A 14,672-nucleotide genomic window follows, 5' to 3' on the forward strand; every position below is an offset into this window, starting at 1 on the left:
TTCAGGTCCAGCTGCCTGACTCTGAGAGCGGACTGTGTGTCCTGGGTACACTGGTTTTAATGCATTTCTCTTGTTCCTCTTTCTCCTCTTACATGTGGATGCATTTGAGCACACACACACACACACACACACACACACACACACACACACACACACACACACACACACACACACACACACACACTCACAGACAGCAAGAAGCACATACATCCATGCTTAAACACACACACACACACACACACACACACACACACACTCACACTCACTCACACACACACACACACACTCACTCACTCACTCACAGCAAGAAGCAAATATATCCATGCTAAAACACACTCTCACACACACACACACACACTGAGGAATGCAGCAGTGCATACATATACTTGTAGTATACGCCTTTGCCGTTTAATTATAAAAGGATGATTATGTTTGTTTACTTTGTAAAACAATTGAACCACCTGACTGTGCATTCATTTGAGTATTCATTGTCTTAATGCTTAAAGGAATAGTTGACATTGTGTGACATTTATTTTGATATAAAGAATGATAACACTCTCATATCCATCCATTAAAGACAAGGCTACAGTATAAAGCCAGTTAGCTTAGCTTAGCCTAGCTTAGATTAGTTTAGAGCAAAGACTGGAAACCGGGGGAAGAAATATTAGCTAAACTAAGCCAGCTGCAACGCTACATAATGCACCAAATCTCCGTATCTTAAGGTGTATGTGCAACTTGACTCCTCCTGTCATCCATCATTCTTCTCTCCTTTATTAACAAAGTCATTTCCGGGCATTAAAACCTTAATGTTCCTCTGGATCTACCTGGTCAGTTTGCTAAATGTGTTCCCCACTGAGTCATTTGACAAAGAGATTGATGTGTGAAACTTGTGACTAACTTTGTTTCCTCTTTCTTTCTCTCCCATCCATCTTCCTGTGCGGCCATTCAATCACCTCTCCCTGCTGACGCTCACAGGTAAGCACCATCTTTATCCTATCAGCTAAACACTGCAGGGACTAAATCAACACATTTGAAATCAAATATGAAATGCTTTATAAATGGAACCCATTATTATTATTATTAACACAACTGGAGCTTCAAAAGCAGTTTGTCAGTTGGCAGCTCATTAAACCAATGCGGATAAATTCATTTACAAAGTCTCAAAGACCTCCGTGAAAACATTGCAGAACTATGTTGGACTTAAGTACGTCCCTTAAAAGGTCCCACATTGTTTCCTCCAAGAGTGAAGCAATGCAAGTATTAGTGATAGTCGTCTCTATGACTCGGATTCCTGTTGGCAGTTGTTTTTTGCAGACTTCAAAACAGCAATGAGCCGAAAATTGATTTCAAAAGAAACATAAAGCAGATTTCGGATGAGTTCCAGTTGCTTGTTCACAGAAAGTGCATAATGGATATGCAAAGTACATCCCTATGCACAGTGCGGCAAAGCAGAAAACATTTCGGCAGAGCTTGCATACTTGCATTTGTTTGAAGATATCAAGGCTATTGTTTTTCCCCTGGAGGAATTTGACTTGCTGGAGGAGGACATTTTTCATGAATTGTTTTCTATTTGGAGGTGGTTGCAGAAGCCGTGTTATGCATCTGTTTATGAGCAGCTCCATAAAAGTAGCCTTTGTTGTTGATAACATGTGAAGAAAGCTGTTGATTGAGTTCCTCGTATGAAGTGAATAATTCACCCTAATATCAAATCACAAATAAAGACAGGGATGCAGTTGTTCCTTACATCAAATGTTTTCTATTATTATATTATTGACTGTGTTTATTGGGTTGTTCTGAGAGTAATCGGATCCACTTTGCGTACAACAACTCTGCTGCAGTCGATACTTGGACTCACTTATGAGTGCATTGCACTTCTGAAGATAAGCGCAAAGGAGTGAGATCGGTGAGAGGCGTGCGATAAGGAAGCCAAGTATTGACCGTCTTAACGACACCATCAGAGAGCAGCTTGAGCCGAGACCTCCTGACCACTGCTTCAAAACTCAGTTGTAAAAAATGTATTTGCTCTGCATTGACTTTCCGTTCACATCGAATGTTTAGAAGCCACATTTCTTTCAACACACCTCAAGGCAGAGGATTTAAGTGCCACATGTTGGCATGTTTCCAGTATTTCGATATAACCTATTATTATGCCACTTTGGGTGAGCGTGATAATACTACAGGATATTGTACTGACCTAGCTCACATCATTACATCTGATTATCTCACCAGCAGTCTCGTGAACAGACACAAATGATTTGCCGAACGTGACAGAAAACAGATTTTCTTTTTCACTTAAATGCTAGAGAGCATGGCCCCATTGTTTCGATATAACCAATTATGCCACGTTGGATGAGCATCTGTGGAAACTTAGTCTGGATATTGTTGCAAATGGGGATAGGAGGGAGTAAAATTGTCGCTGGGTGGTGAAGTCTGCTCCTCTTATCACAGATGTGCCAATCATTTGGACACATGAGGGCTAAACGCTAATATCTGGAAGCCTGAATCCATCCCACTCAAGACACCAACACTACCAATCCTACTATAACCTAGCTCACATCATTACATGTGATAATCTCACCAGCAATCTCTTGAACAAAGGAAGACAGAAGACTGTTCCGGACACAAATGATTTGCTCCATCTGTCAGAAAACTGAACTTAAGATGCTAGGAAGCATGTTAGCAGTATTTCGATATAACCAAGCGTTATGCCACTCTCAGTGAATTGCACTGTAGATTAGGTCTAATTGCGATTTTTCTGACAAATATTGCGATACGAATTGCGATATTTGTTTTTAAGCGACCCAACGGAAGTTTATTGTAAAATGCGGCCATATCTCCGGCTAGGAAGGTCGCATCAACGTGCTCCCGTCTCTAGCACCCCCGCAGCCCGAGCTACGAGTGAAAGAACTAAACTTACATAAAACTTCCGTTGGGTTGCTTTAAAGTCGAGCTTCAGTTTAAGATTCTCCCTGTAATAGAAACATGTGATGGAGCGTTACTAACCTGACTCAGATGGTTTCACCAAACCATCTAAAGCTCCATTGGAAGCCATTTGGAAAGGGCAGGCACTTTCAGAAGCACTTGGCAGGTGATTGGATCAATCTGTCCATCACCTTCTATCATGGGCCACTTCTGATTGATTAACAATGACTGGTACATGTGGAGCACAGCACTTCTGATTGGTGGGGATGACTGACACACGAGAAAATAAAATAAAAAATGTTTAAAAAAATCGCAGGCTTTGCGATTTGATAATCGCATCATTTCAAATCGCGATTTCGATTTAAAATCGATGAATCGTTCAGCCCTACTGTAGATCCCACTCACATCATTAAAACCAATAAGACTCATGAGCAAAGTAAGACAGCTTTCAGTTTGCTGAATGTGTCAGAAAACTGAACTTTATTGACATTTAAATGCTAGTTAGATCGCACACTCGGCTGTGAGGGTGCGATTTGTGTAATGATACTTCGTGCTGCACTTAGACATGTTGTTCCAAACAGAAAAAAACACATTATTTCCAACGAAAGTATCTCAGGTGCAAGAGGATCTTCATCAGGGACAGCCCGTCCTCCTCGTATCTGTGTCCAGTCACAGTGGCGTTCTTCTGATTTCCCCCTTTAACCTCGTCCTCCATGCGCCCACCCACTGCTGGTTTGATGCATTCGTAGCTCTGTGTTTGATTTGTGCCGGACAGCGACATGACGCATCAGCTGCCAGCGTATTGTTGGGATGACTGTGCCACATGAGAGGCGTACGGCTTGTTTGTTGTCCGCCTGCTTAGTTCCCATCTCACACTCCCAACTAGAGCAGTCCTCTCACATAAATGTAGGTCCCCACAAGTATAGTAATGCTAGGCCACACACACACACACACACACACACACACACACACACACACACACACATACCATGTATACATCACTTCAGGGGACATTACATTGACTTACATGCATTTCCTGGAGACTTATCCTAACCTTAACCATAACCAAGACTTTACACTAAAATGAATGATACCCCTCATGGGGACCTCCAATTTGTCCCCATAAGGGAGGCGAGTCTCCACACGTGACTGTGTAAACAGATTTAGGTCCCCACAAGTATAGTAATGCTAGACCACACACACACACACACACACACACACACACACACACACACACACACACACACACACACACACACACACACACACACACACACACACACACACACAGCGTCATCATGAGGTTTTTAATGAAAGCTAATCTTTTAAATTGATTTATACAGTATGCATCTAACAAGAGACCCGATGGAAGAGTTGGATGAGGACAGGGCAATAAGATATAGCATTAAACTTGAATGTGCTACAGTATTGTTTTTGCTTTTAAGACTTTTTTGTTGTTGTTGTTGTTGTTGCTCTTTTTTTTAAAGGGGGGTTGAATTTGCATGCTGTAGCAAAGCATTTGGAGATGAAGGACGTTCAGGTTGAAGGATACAGACTAATGTGCAGCCTTCATTAGGACACACCAGCCATAGACATACATAAATGGACGTATACTCACCTTGATGCCATTCATCAGTTTGTGGTCTAAGACGAGAACAAATTCCAATTATTAAAAAAAAAAGTATTGCTTAGCCATTTTAACCCAGCGCAATAATGGCAGGCCGCGCCAATAACAACCCAACAATTATAAAACAAATTCAATAGATTGAATGCCTATTGCAGAAAATAAAATACAACCATGTTTTCACGAAAGTCTTTACTCTTTACTTAATGCTGCAAATCAATGAGTGCAGTCCAGCCTTAAAGTGTTTTTCTCCCCGTAGTTCGTATTCTGAATAGCAGTAGGTAATGCACCAAACCCTGTAAGAAAGGCTCACATTTGTTAGTCAAAAAATATAAAATGTTACGTTGGGAAACCAGCCAAGAAAAGGCATCATTCTTTGATCTCACAAACTGATTTGACCACTGTCTGGTTGCTGCTGTTTCGTCTCGAAGACTCCTTTAACATAAAGCCAAATGTTCTGGCTATGACCTGATAAAGCAGTTCAAGGCGGTCATAAATTGCTCCAACGTAGCCCTCTATTCAAACTGTACATAGGGTGTCTGGATCTCAGGCCTCTTTGAGGACTGAAAAGGACGGTAAAAGCTGAAAAGTAGTCGTGTAAAGCCTTGTTCCATCGACAGCTCAGTGGATTATGAGTTTAGTGTCTGAAATGTGTCACTCACGGGGGCTTGGCCTCTGATCTGTTCACCGCTCCGACAGTCGCACACAGAATCCCCACTTTCCTTTGTTCTCAGTTCCTCTCAAGGTTGCCAAATGCAGTACAGGATTTACTCACAGATGCATCCGCCAACACATGTGATCACTGACTGACTGACTTGTTAAACTTCTGTGCTCACTTTGAGGTTGTGATACCAACAGCAGGAATGACACTGATTGTTTTCCATTATTTATACGGCCCATTGGAAAACCCTTTCAACAATCGCAGAAACTCAGATGTTTCTCCGTCCTCATAATTATTTGTTTATAGCCCTGTGGCATTGATTATTTCTCACTCTCTGCCTCAGCGCTGTCCTCCTACAATGATCAAACAGCCAGAGGATAGAAACCACACAGGCCTTATTCACCGGCCCACTGGCTCATCGTGATTATCCACAAACCCGAGTAAAGGCAGCATAAAAACGGCCTGATTACCACCTGACCACCGTGGGCTGTTCCACCCAATATGGACGTCTCTGATGGAACTATTGGCTTTGAAGTCACTGAAAAAATCCCACGTTTTATCAGCCTACCCAAAGTATCCTATTCTTCCTCCTTCCATCCAACATTTGTGTTCCTGGAAATTGCTCGTTAAATGCGATTTCCAGACCTTTAGTCTCATTAAAAGGGGGAGTCAAGCTCCTTTCCCGTTGCAACATGTTATCTTTTTTCATTGACTTAGCACTTGAGCTCATTAAAAAGAAGGAAACAATGTAATTAATTAGCTGCTTTTCCTCTCAGCTTCGTTTAAACTGATAACGGTTTTAGTTTCCCAGAGTGAGGGTTGTGGGCTTTGATTTGTTGCCTTGAGCTTGAGCCATGTTAGAAGTACAGAGCGTCTCGCAGTGAGACCTTTTAAGATTTGCAGCATCCGAGGGTTTCTGCTCATTCTCACACGTGAAGATGACAGGCTCTTTCGGTCACTGTGTCACATCAAAGGCTCGAAGCTCTGAGGAGAGAAATCCAATCCTTCAGGACTACTGTACGGAAAGAGCAGCAGAAGACAGGCGGCTACTTGGCGGTTTCTGAATTTGAAACACATCCGTAAGCTAATCCTTTGAATTGATTTATATCCAACGAGCTCCTGATGGGAGAATTGGAGGACAGACAATAAGTAAAGGCATTAAAGTTCAATGTGCTACAGTATTGTTTTGACCAATTACCAAGCTTTTTCGTTGTTGTTTTCTGGAGGAGGGGTTGAATTTGCACGTTGTAGCAGAGCTGGACAAAGCAACAATTGGCAAAGGGGATCCTCGGGTTCAAGGACTGGAGCTCACAGACACATTTCAGTGTCAATTCAATTCAATCTTTATTTCAGACTCAAGGTCCATATCACATACAAAAAGACAAGACACACAAATAAGATATAAAGCTAAACACAAAGCAGATAAAATCATAAAATCAGTCCAATCACAGCTAGCCACACATGCTCACTGTCTGTATCGGCTATTGCGCCAATGTCTTCAAATCATGGAAGAGAACCGAGTAGAACTCTTCACAGGGTTAATTAAAATCGAGATAACATGATTGTCCGAGTCTTCTAAGGCGACACATGAATTTGTACATTAACTTTCTTAAAAGGGCTTGACAAGTAGGTACCCCCAAGTTAACAAACAGCTGGCTGACACATTCCAGTGAAAGAACATAGTCACCTTGACGTCATCCATTAGTTTTTGGACAACAATATCAGGAATGTGACTCAATGATTTGGACTCAAATGCACGTCTTGACACAAAAGTACGGAAAACAAAGGTCTTTAATTGGTTCAATACATGCGACTCGAAGTACAAACAAATTTGAGTTCTTGTCTTGAAAACACTGGCTCACTTTACGTGTCGCAAAACAAGACGAACTGGCACAGGACAAAGGCAGAAGAGGACTATATACGTAGAAGAGTTAAAGGGACAGGCGATAACAATCAAGGGTGGGGTTGACAATCACACTGGTCGGGAAAACACACACTTTGAAGGGCTCTAGAAAGAGTTGGGAAGTACAAAATAAAACAGGAAGTGCAATGATGAGACTAGAGACAAGGGACTGTAGCACCAGACACTTTGTTTTTATGCTGCTATGGGCAGTCTGGCACTAATGTACATTTTCAAAGATATTGAAGTGACTGTTATTTTTGTATATATTGATTGTTGTGCTTTTATTCAGGTCTTAATGTGTGCATATGTATACATGTGTCTTTTGATTGTGTGTATATATAGGTATATATATATTTGCATACATATTTTTATATATATTGTTTTTGTATTCGGGATTGTGGGAAACGGTATTTCGATCTCTCTGTGACACGAAGGACTCACAAAGACTCAAATGCACGATTCTTCCTTGATTTCAAAAAGTACCTTTTTATTATACAAAAAAAGGTTTAGGATCAACTAGGACTACTAAATAGTTCACTAGGTTCGACTAACTCAAAGTTTGCACGAGAGAATACAGACATGGACTTGGTAGACAAGACGAACCGACAAAAGGAGAACAGGGCTGCATATACACAACAGTTTTCATTTCATTTCAAACCTTTATTTAGACAGATAAATCCCATTGAGATCATTGATCTCTTTTTCAAGGGAGACCTGCTCAAGTAGTTCCACATGAAACATAAAAACATAAATAGAACAACAAAAGGACATCATACAGCATCATTTACAGAATTATCCACATAAACAGGTACCAATAGCTTCCGATTGACTAGCATCCAACCGAGCTTTAAAAACATTTAGTGGCACCAGATTGTTATTCCAAGACAGAGGAGCTGCGCATCGAAAAGCTGTCTTCCCTAAGACAGTCCTAGCAGCTGGCACATTTAATAAAACCACAGCATTCGATCTCAGGCAGTAGCCACTTACAATTCTCCGTGAGATCAGGGAGCAGATATAAGATGGAAGTTTCCCTAACATGGCTTTGTAAATAAAAATGTACCAGTGACTGAGCCTCCGTACAGCTAGTGAAAGCAAACCAGCCCTTGCATACGGGGTACAGTGATGCGTTAATGCTTTACAGTTTGTCACAAATCTCAGTGCGCTGTGATACGCAGCATCTAACTTGACCAGGCGATTGGCAGGTGCATTCAGTTAATGGGGGAAAGGTGAAAACAATCAAGAGCAGGAGATCACAATCAAGCTGGCAGGTGACACACAACGACAGTAAGTGATGACACCTGAAACGAGAGGACAGTCAACATCAAAATAAAATGCAAGGCCACAAGAATAAACACAAAACAATAAGCAGAACTCTAACGCTGAAACCTTACACTCTGTCTGTGCACACAAACTGAAAGATTGACATTAAAGTTGACTTTGACTTTGACTGTAACCTAACAAGTGAACAAAGACACATGACTAACTTAACTAACTACATCCTAACATGGAAGATGTACTAAACATGAAACAAACAACAACAACCTGATAACTTACTAAACATGACATTAGTAAACAAAACATGGCTAGATTTTACAAACAATTTTTGATTTGTAAATATGGTATGAAACCCTAAAAACTTGACTTTTTATGCTAAAACATTCCCCTCCTATTTTTTTTAAAACACCACAACTATCTTAAGGTTTGATTTTGGCTCATGTTTTGTGTATTATGTGCATAAAACCAGTCTGTCTTGAAAAATCAATACAATGACTTGCACAAGGACTCTGTGAATGCTATCTGGGGGGTATACTACGAAGCAGGATTTTCGCTTAGCGGCTAACTTCAGGGGAAACTCCGGCTTTCCGGTCCTACGAAGCTGGTTCTCTTTTTAGCGGGCTAGATCTCCATGGTAACTTATGCTTAGCGGCTAACCTGGTCGGGACCAGGTTAGGTTGCAGGCTAAGAGCTCAACTCAGTGAAAGCACTGCCTGCTGACCAATCAGAGCTCAGTGTGCGGAGTTTCAAGCGATCAAGTCATATTACAGGAGAAAGGAAATACAGAAAAGCTGCCGTCGCAGGAAAGACGGCCGGCAAAAATCACCGACTGTGTGAACGTGAACATTAATAGAATATCACCTCCATCTTCAGAGCAATCTGACTATTATAACATTAGCGTTAAGAACACTTACCACATATCTACCACAACATAAGTAACCGGATCAGAGCAACATTAAGTACAGTCCGCGGCATATCACTTCATAATGTATCATATATTTTCTTATTCTTTCACACACACATACGGGTTTTGGGCCGAGGGCGACACTGTACTTCCGGTATCCACCATTTCACACGAGGTGCAACCAGAATATCAGTCTATTGCCTTAATCAATATCTAGTCAACTCTAAAATACCACATATATGCAATGGCATGATAATATTATTGTGACAAGTGGGGTATTCACCTGGTGTTTCCAGAAGATAGACGTAGATGCTGCCAAAATCAACCGAAGGCCACTTTCGAGAGTCGTTTTTCCATACATCTGCAGGCAGTCTGTAAGGGCCATCGGACAACCCACACAGCTCTAGTTTACGCTGGTAACGACCTAGAGCACACCCCTCAAGTCCAGAGATGTAATCCGAAGACATGCAGCGATTTCTTCAGTCGTTAATTCAGAAAAAAAAACTAGTGCGTATTTATATATATATATGGCGCGCGTTGCATTGTGGGTAGCTCGTGACGTCACTGTGTGTGAAAGAATCTGAGTCAGCTGAGCCGTATCTGGCCGTGCAACACTCACAGTGTCACATACTGTATGCAGAAGTATTATTTTAAGCAACACATTAAGTTGACGAAACACTCGAGACAAATGTAATTAAAGTCAGATCGTGTCTTAGACGGGCAGTGATATCATAAACCTGTTAATGTACGCATTCAAACACTTTTTCTTTTGCCAGCTGTATTCACCTTGCAGGTGCAGCTCTGTGGCTTTGATCCTGGATAAAGTGTTTAAGTCATGGATGTTTAAAGTTTAACTTCTTCATTTTTGACTAGTATTAAAGTTCACTTTTCATTCAGGAAGTATGACGCTGTGCTGTCAGTACGCTTCCCCATGTTTGTGATTGGTCGAATGCTCCAGATACCACCCCTTTCATGTGAACGCGCACCTAACTAGATAGGACACGGCTGGCTTGAGCGATCCACTTGATAACCAGCGTCGTAGTACAGTTTAGCGAGAGCGCGTATGTTTTGGATTAGGCCAACCGGCTAACTCAAACATAACCAGGTTAGGTTGAACTAGCTTCGTAGTATAGGCCCCTGGAATGTTTGAAATCCAGCACAATGCTCTTTATTGGCTGTATTACATTATCAGACCCTATTGTCCGTCCGCAATCTGCCAGATGAAACGGAACAGAGCGAGAATCAAGACGGCAGCCGTTCTGATGTTCAGACAGCGTGATCCATGTAGGATTCAGAACATACTGTCCATGTTTTCTTCAGTATGAAAGGTCATCGCTTAATTCATGTGGTTTCGAGCATTCAGGCAGTCGTTAATCGCACTCAGTGGTCAACAAAACAACCCAAGATGTGGATGTTTGTTTCATTTATGTGGATAACTGCTAATGAGGTCTGAAAAGCAGTGTTTTTACTTTTTCTTTGATTCGAAAACACAACTCAACAAACACAACCTCTTACCCTCGGATATCTTGTCTCGCTTTGAACTTTAAGATCAGTGAAGCACCGGTTGTAGTGATAAAAAGAGGATGTTCTAATCTTTTGACAGCTGTTGGAATACGTATTACTTATTTTATATATATTCTGGACTGTAAGATTTTTAAAACAGCCATTATGTTGCTGGATGTTTGCTAGTTAGTTTCCTGCCTTCAGTGAGTGTATAGTGCAATAAAGGGCTATTTGCAATAAGTATGCACATTGTCTTGTTCTTTGCTAGACATGAGTCCATACAAGGACTTGTCTGCCATATTTTAAAGAGACCCTATTATGCTCTTTGGGTGTTTCCCTTTCTTGTAGTGTGTTATGTCGTTTTGTGTGCATTTAAACGGTCTGCAAAGGTCTTCTCTCCCACACACTCTGCCTGAAATGCCTCCATTGGACTCCTTTGTTTACTTCCGGAACATAATGACATCACTATGTGTAGCCAGGGGCGGACTGGGACTAAAAATCAGCCCGGGACTCTCGACAGGCCCACTTCGGTAGCGCCGTCCCACGGTGCCGCAAGTGAATACAGCTAGTAAATTGTCGAAGGGGGTGGGGGGGTGCTAGTGACTTATCCGACCGGCCCACATCGTCCGACCGGCCCACTTCAGTACTGGCCCATCGGGACGTTCGGGACAAATCCCGATGGGCCAGTACTGAAGTGGGCCGGTCCGCCACTGACACTAGCGCTCCTATTGGCTAGCGCTCCATCAAATTGTACGTGATAGGCTAAGGGGCGGGACATCTCTAAGCGGTTGACCAATCACAACAGAGCCGGCCAGCTAACCAATCAGAGCAGACTGGGCTCTGGTTTCTGACAGAGGGTGAAAATGAAGAGCTTTTTGAACATTAAAGCATGGAGACATGTCCCAGTAGAGACACTACATACTGATATGAAACCTTACAATTGCATAATATGACCAATAGATCAGTCATGTTCATTTTTAAAAAAAAACTCATATGCAGTGCCTGATAACCGGCTGCTGCTGCTGCTACAAAATCACTTTTTTCAATTTGGGAAACATAAATGACACCAATCCTTACATCTATTACTGGTAAGTTTCAATTTAAAGTTCCATTTCACATCGATAGCAGAAGTAAACCAACATCTGTAAACCACATCTGTATCTAACATCATTTCACAAAGCTTCATCAGTAGGGAACCGTTCTGAGACTGGATTCTGCACAACACTGCTCCAAGGTCACCTCGCTCCCTCCTCTCTACCCTGTATCAAATGCCATTCGACAAGAGGAAAACATGCCTCCTTCCTTCCTCAGACACTTAAAACTTGAGGAACCATACCAGACTTTAGATAGCTGCTGCTCCTTTTTGATGACGCAACGCCGAGCCAATACTTTGGCACCTTCAACTTTTTCCTTTCCCCTATAACATGTCTTCACCCTGCGTGTGAACTCTTGGCCTTCATACATATTCATTACTCTCAGACCTGATAATGCTAATCAGAAATATTCATGTGATTAATTAATTAAGACTTAAAAAAGTTGAAATATTAATGTGACCGCTTTCAAACTGCAGGACAACGGTCTCATGGTTAATCACTTTATGATTTTGCTTAACATGAGTCGAAATTAATTACATGTGAACTCTATATAACCCTTTTATGGAAATGCAGTACGTCGCGTGCCGTGTGCTAATCCTCCTATTCTCTTGAAATCACTCCATGGTATTTGTATGGAAGACCGCAGCAGTGACATTTCCAGGTGGCTTCAGTGACAGCGTAGCAAAAGGATTTAAAACGTATTAGAATCGGTCCAATTTATATGCAAACGAAACAGATTTATAGGCTGCGTACTTTGCCTATAACTTCTCAAGATTTCTTACTTTCATTAACATTTATCAGATGCACAATCATGACATTGATGGTTTATCTTTTGTGTGAATCTCCCATCGTTTCCCAACCATACTGACATCACAGCGCTATCTGCAGTGAGCTATTTCCGAAACCACGAAAGCACCGGAGAGCTGTAAAGGGCGACTTTTTGCAACATTAACTATTTATTGGAATTCTGTGCTGCACCTCCCAAATCCCCCCTCATGCCATCCATTATCCCGGGGAAGAACAATGCATGGATGTTCACACTAAAACCAGGAGAGGATGAATTTGAGTGCATTTTTCCAACCTGGCAATTCATTTGTCATCGTCGCAGCCTGAGGAGAATCTGCTACCTCCCAGCTCTCTGATTAAACGGGAGAGAATTAATAACAGGTGTCTGAGGAAGGGAAGGCTCTGGCTATTTAACACAAATAAAGGTTACTTGTGAAGAAAAGGCCAAGCAATAAGCAATTAGAGCACAGAAGCAGCAGGTTCTTTTAACCAGAGTGTATTTGCCAGGTGAAGAAATACATTATGGCTAGACAGAGCCAGAGGAAATGGTTAGAAACTTGAAAGAGTTGTTTTATAAACCAATATGCCCCTTGATACATTCACAGTGATAGATTCCTCGCTGTAAATTACCACAAAAGGAAAGGTACCAGTTTCATGTCTTTCACAATAAATCTACATTAAACCCATGATTTATGCCTGTCCGTAACATGCCCTTTAAATCTATCCGGGACGTGGAAGAAAATAGAAAACTCAAGGTGCTCGCTGGAAGGTAACAAATTCAGGAGAATCTTTGATTACCTCTAATGTGGTTATAGGTAATGGTGACCTGTCTCTAAGGAGCCAAGCCAGAGCTAAATTATATTTCAAATCCATTAAACCTTACCTCAGATCCATGATTCGCTTCCAGCAAGCAGCTACCCAGGGCAGCGGGTAATTGAATTTCAAACCTGAAGCCAGGAAGGAGATAGGCCCCAAAGCCGAGTCCCCTGCATGAGGCTGGACACCGTTATGCATAAAGTCATGATTTATTTGTGCCTATCAATCTGTAATTTGCTGCTCTCTGCCACGGAGAGGAATAACCCCATTTGTTGAAACAACGCGTCCGTGGAAAGGAATTAGATTGCTATGACCAACAGACATAAGCGGTTATTACATTTGGGCATTTAACCTGACTCCAGCTGCAGAGGAAACACTTTAATGGGACGGAGGGACATGCGTAATTAGAAAGGCATGACAATATTTACAAGGCGCTGCTTTGAAAGAGATCTGATTAATGTTTCCCTTTCTGCTACACAGGTTAGGATCACGAGGCCCTGAGGCGCTTCTCCTTGTGATTTTTAAAATGTAGACCGCTTCATCCCATCGTTCCGCAGCGCATTTTCAAACCGACCTTAGATCAGTTATTAAAAGAGGTAATGAATCAAAAACAGAGGTGATATTAAAAACATCAAATAAAAGTGTCAGAGCCTTTTCAGTGGGTGTTGAAACAGGAACCCCGTTTTCATAAGCAGCTTTAATTGAGCCTGGTGACAGAGCTGTAACCTTGATGTGTGTAATTGCTTGGGCTGAGACTCCGGCTGTTAATAGGAGGATCATGCACTCAGGGGAAAGTATTGGCTCCTCTTTCTATTTGCTGTCATCGCTGCTATTTCTAGACATCCCTCACTGCGGAGCCAAGACAGACGACACCACACTCGATAGCGAATCAATCATTAGACCAATTTACCAATTAGGCTCATTGTACTCTATAAATAAACACATCACAGCGATCCCATGCTCGGCCCCTTGAGATACACCGACTCAACATCCAGCCAGACAGTCAGGGCACACAGGCAAACACGTCACATTGATCAGTGGCCTCTGTTGTGCTGCCGCTTTCTTTGGCAGGGAAATCATATCCTCGTGAGGTGCCTTGATGCAAACAGACTAAATATAACTCAGCAACACCTCTGCGTCACAGATTCAAACTGAGTTATTGATATGCATCCCAGTCACAGCTC

The sequence above is a fragment of the Gymnodraco acuticeps genome, unplaced genomic scaffold, assembly GCF_902827175.1.
Source record: "Gymnodraco acuticeps unplaced genomic scaffold, fGymAcu1.1, whole genome shotgun sequence".
Taxonomy (NCBI): domain Eukaryota; kingdom Metazoa; phylum Chordata; class Actinopteri; order Perciformes; family Bathydraconidae; genus Gymnodraco; species Gymnodraco acuticeps.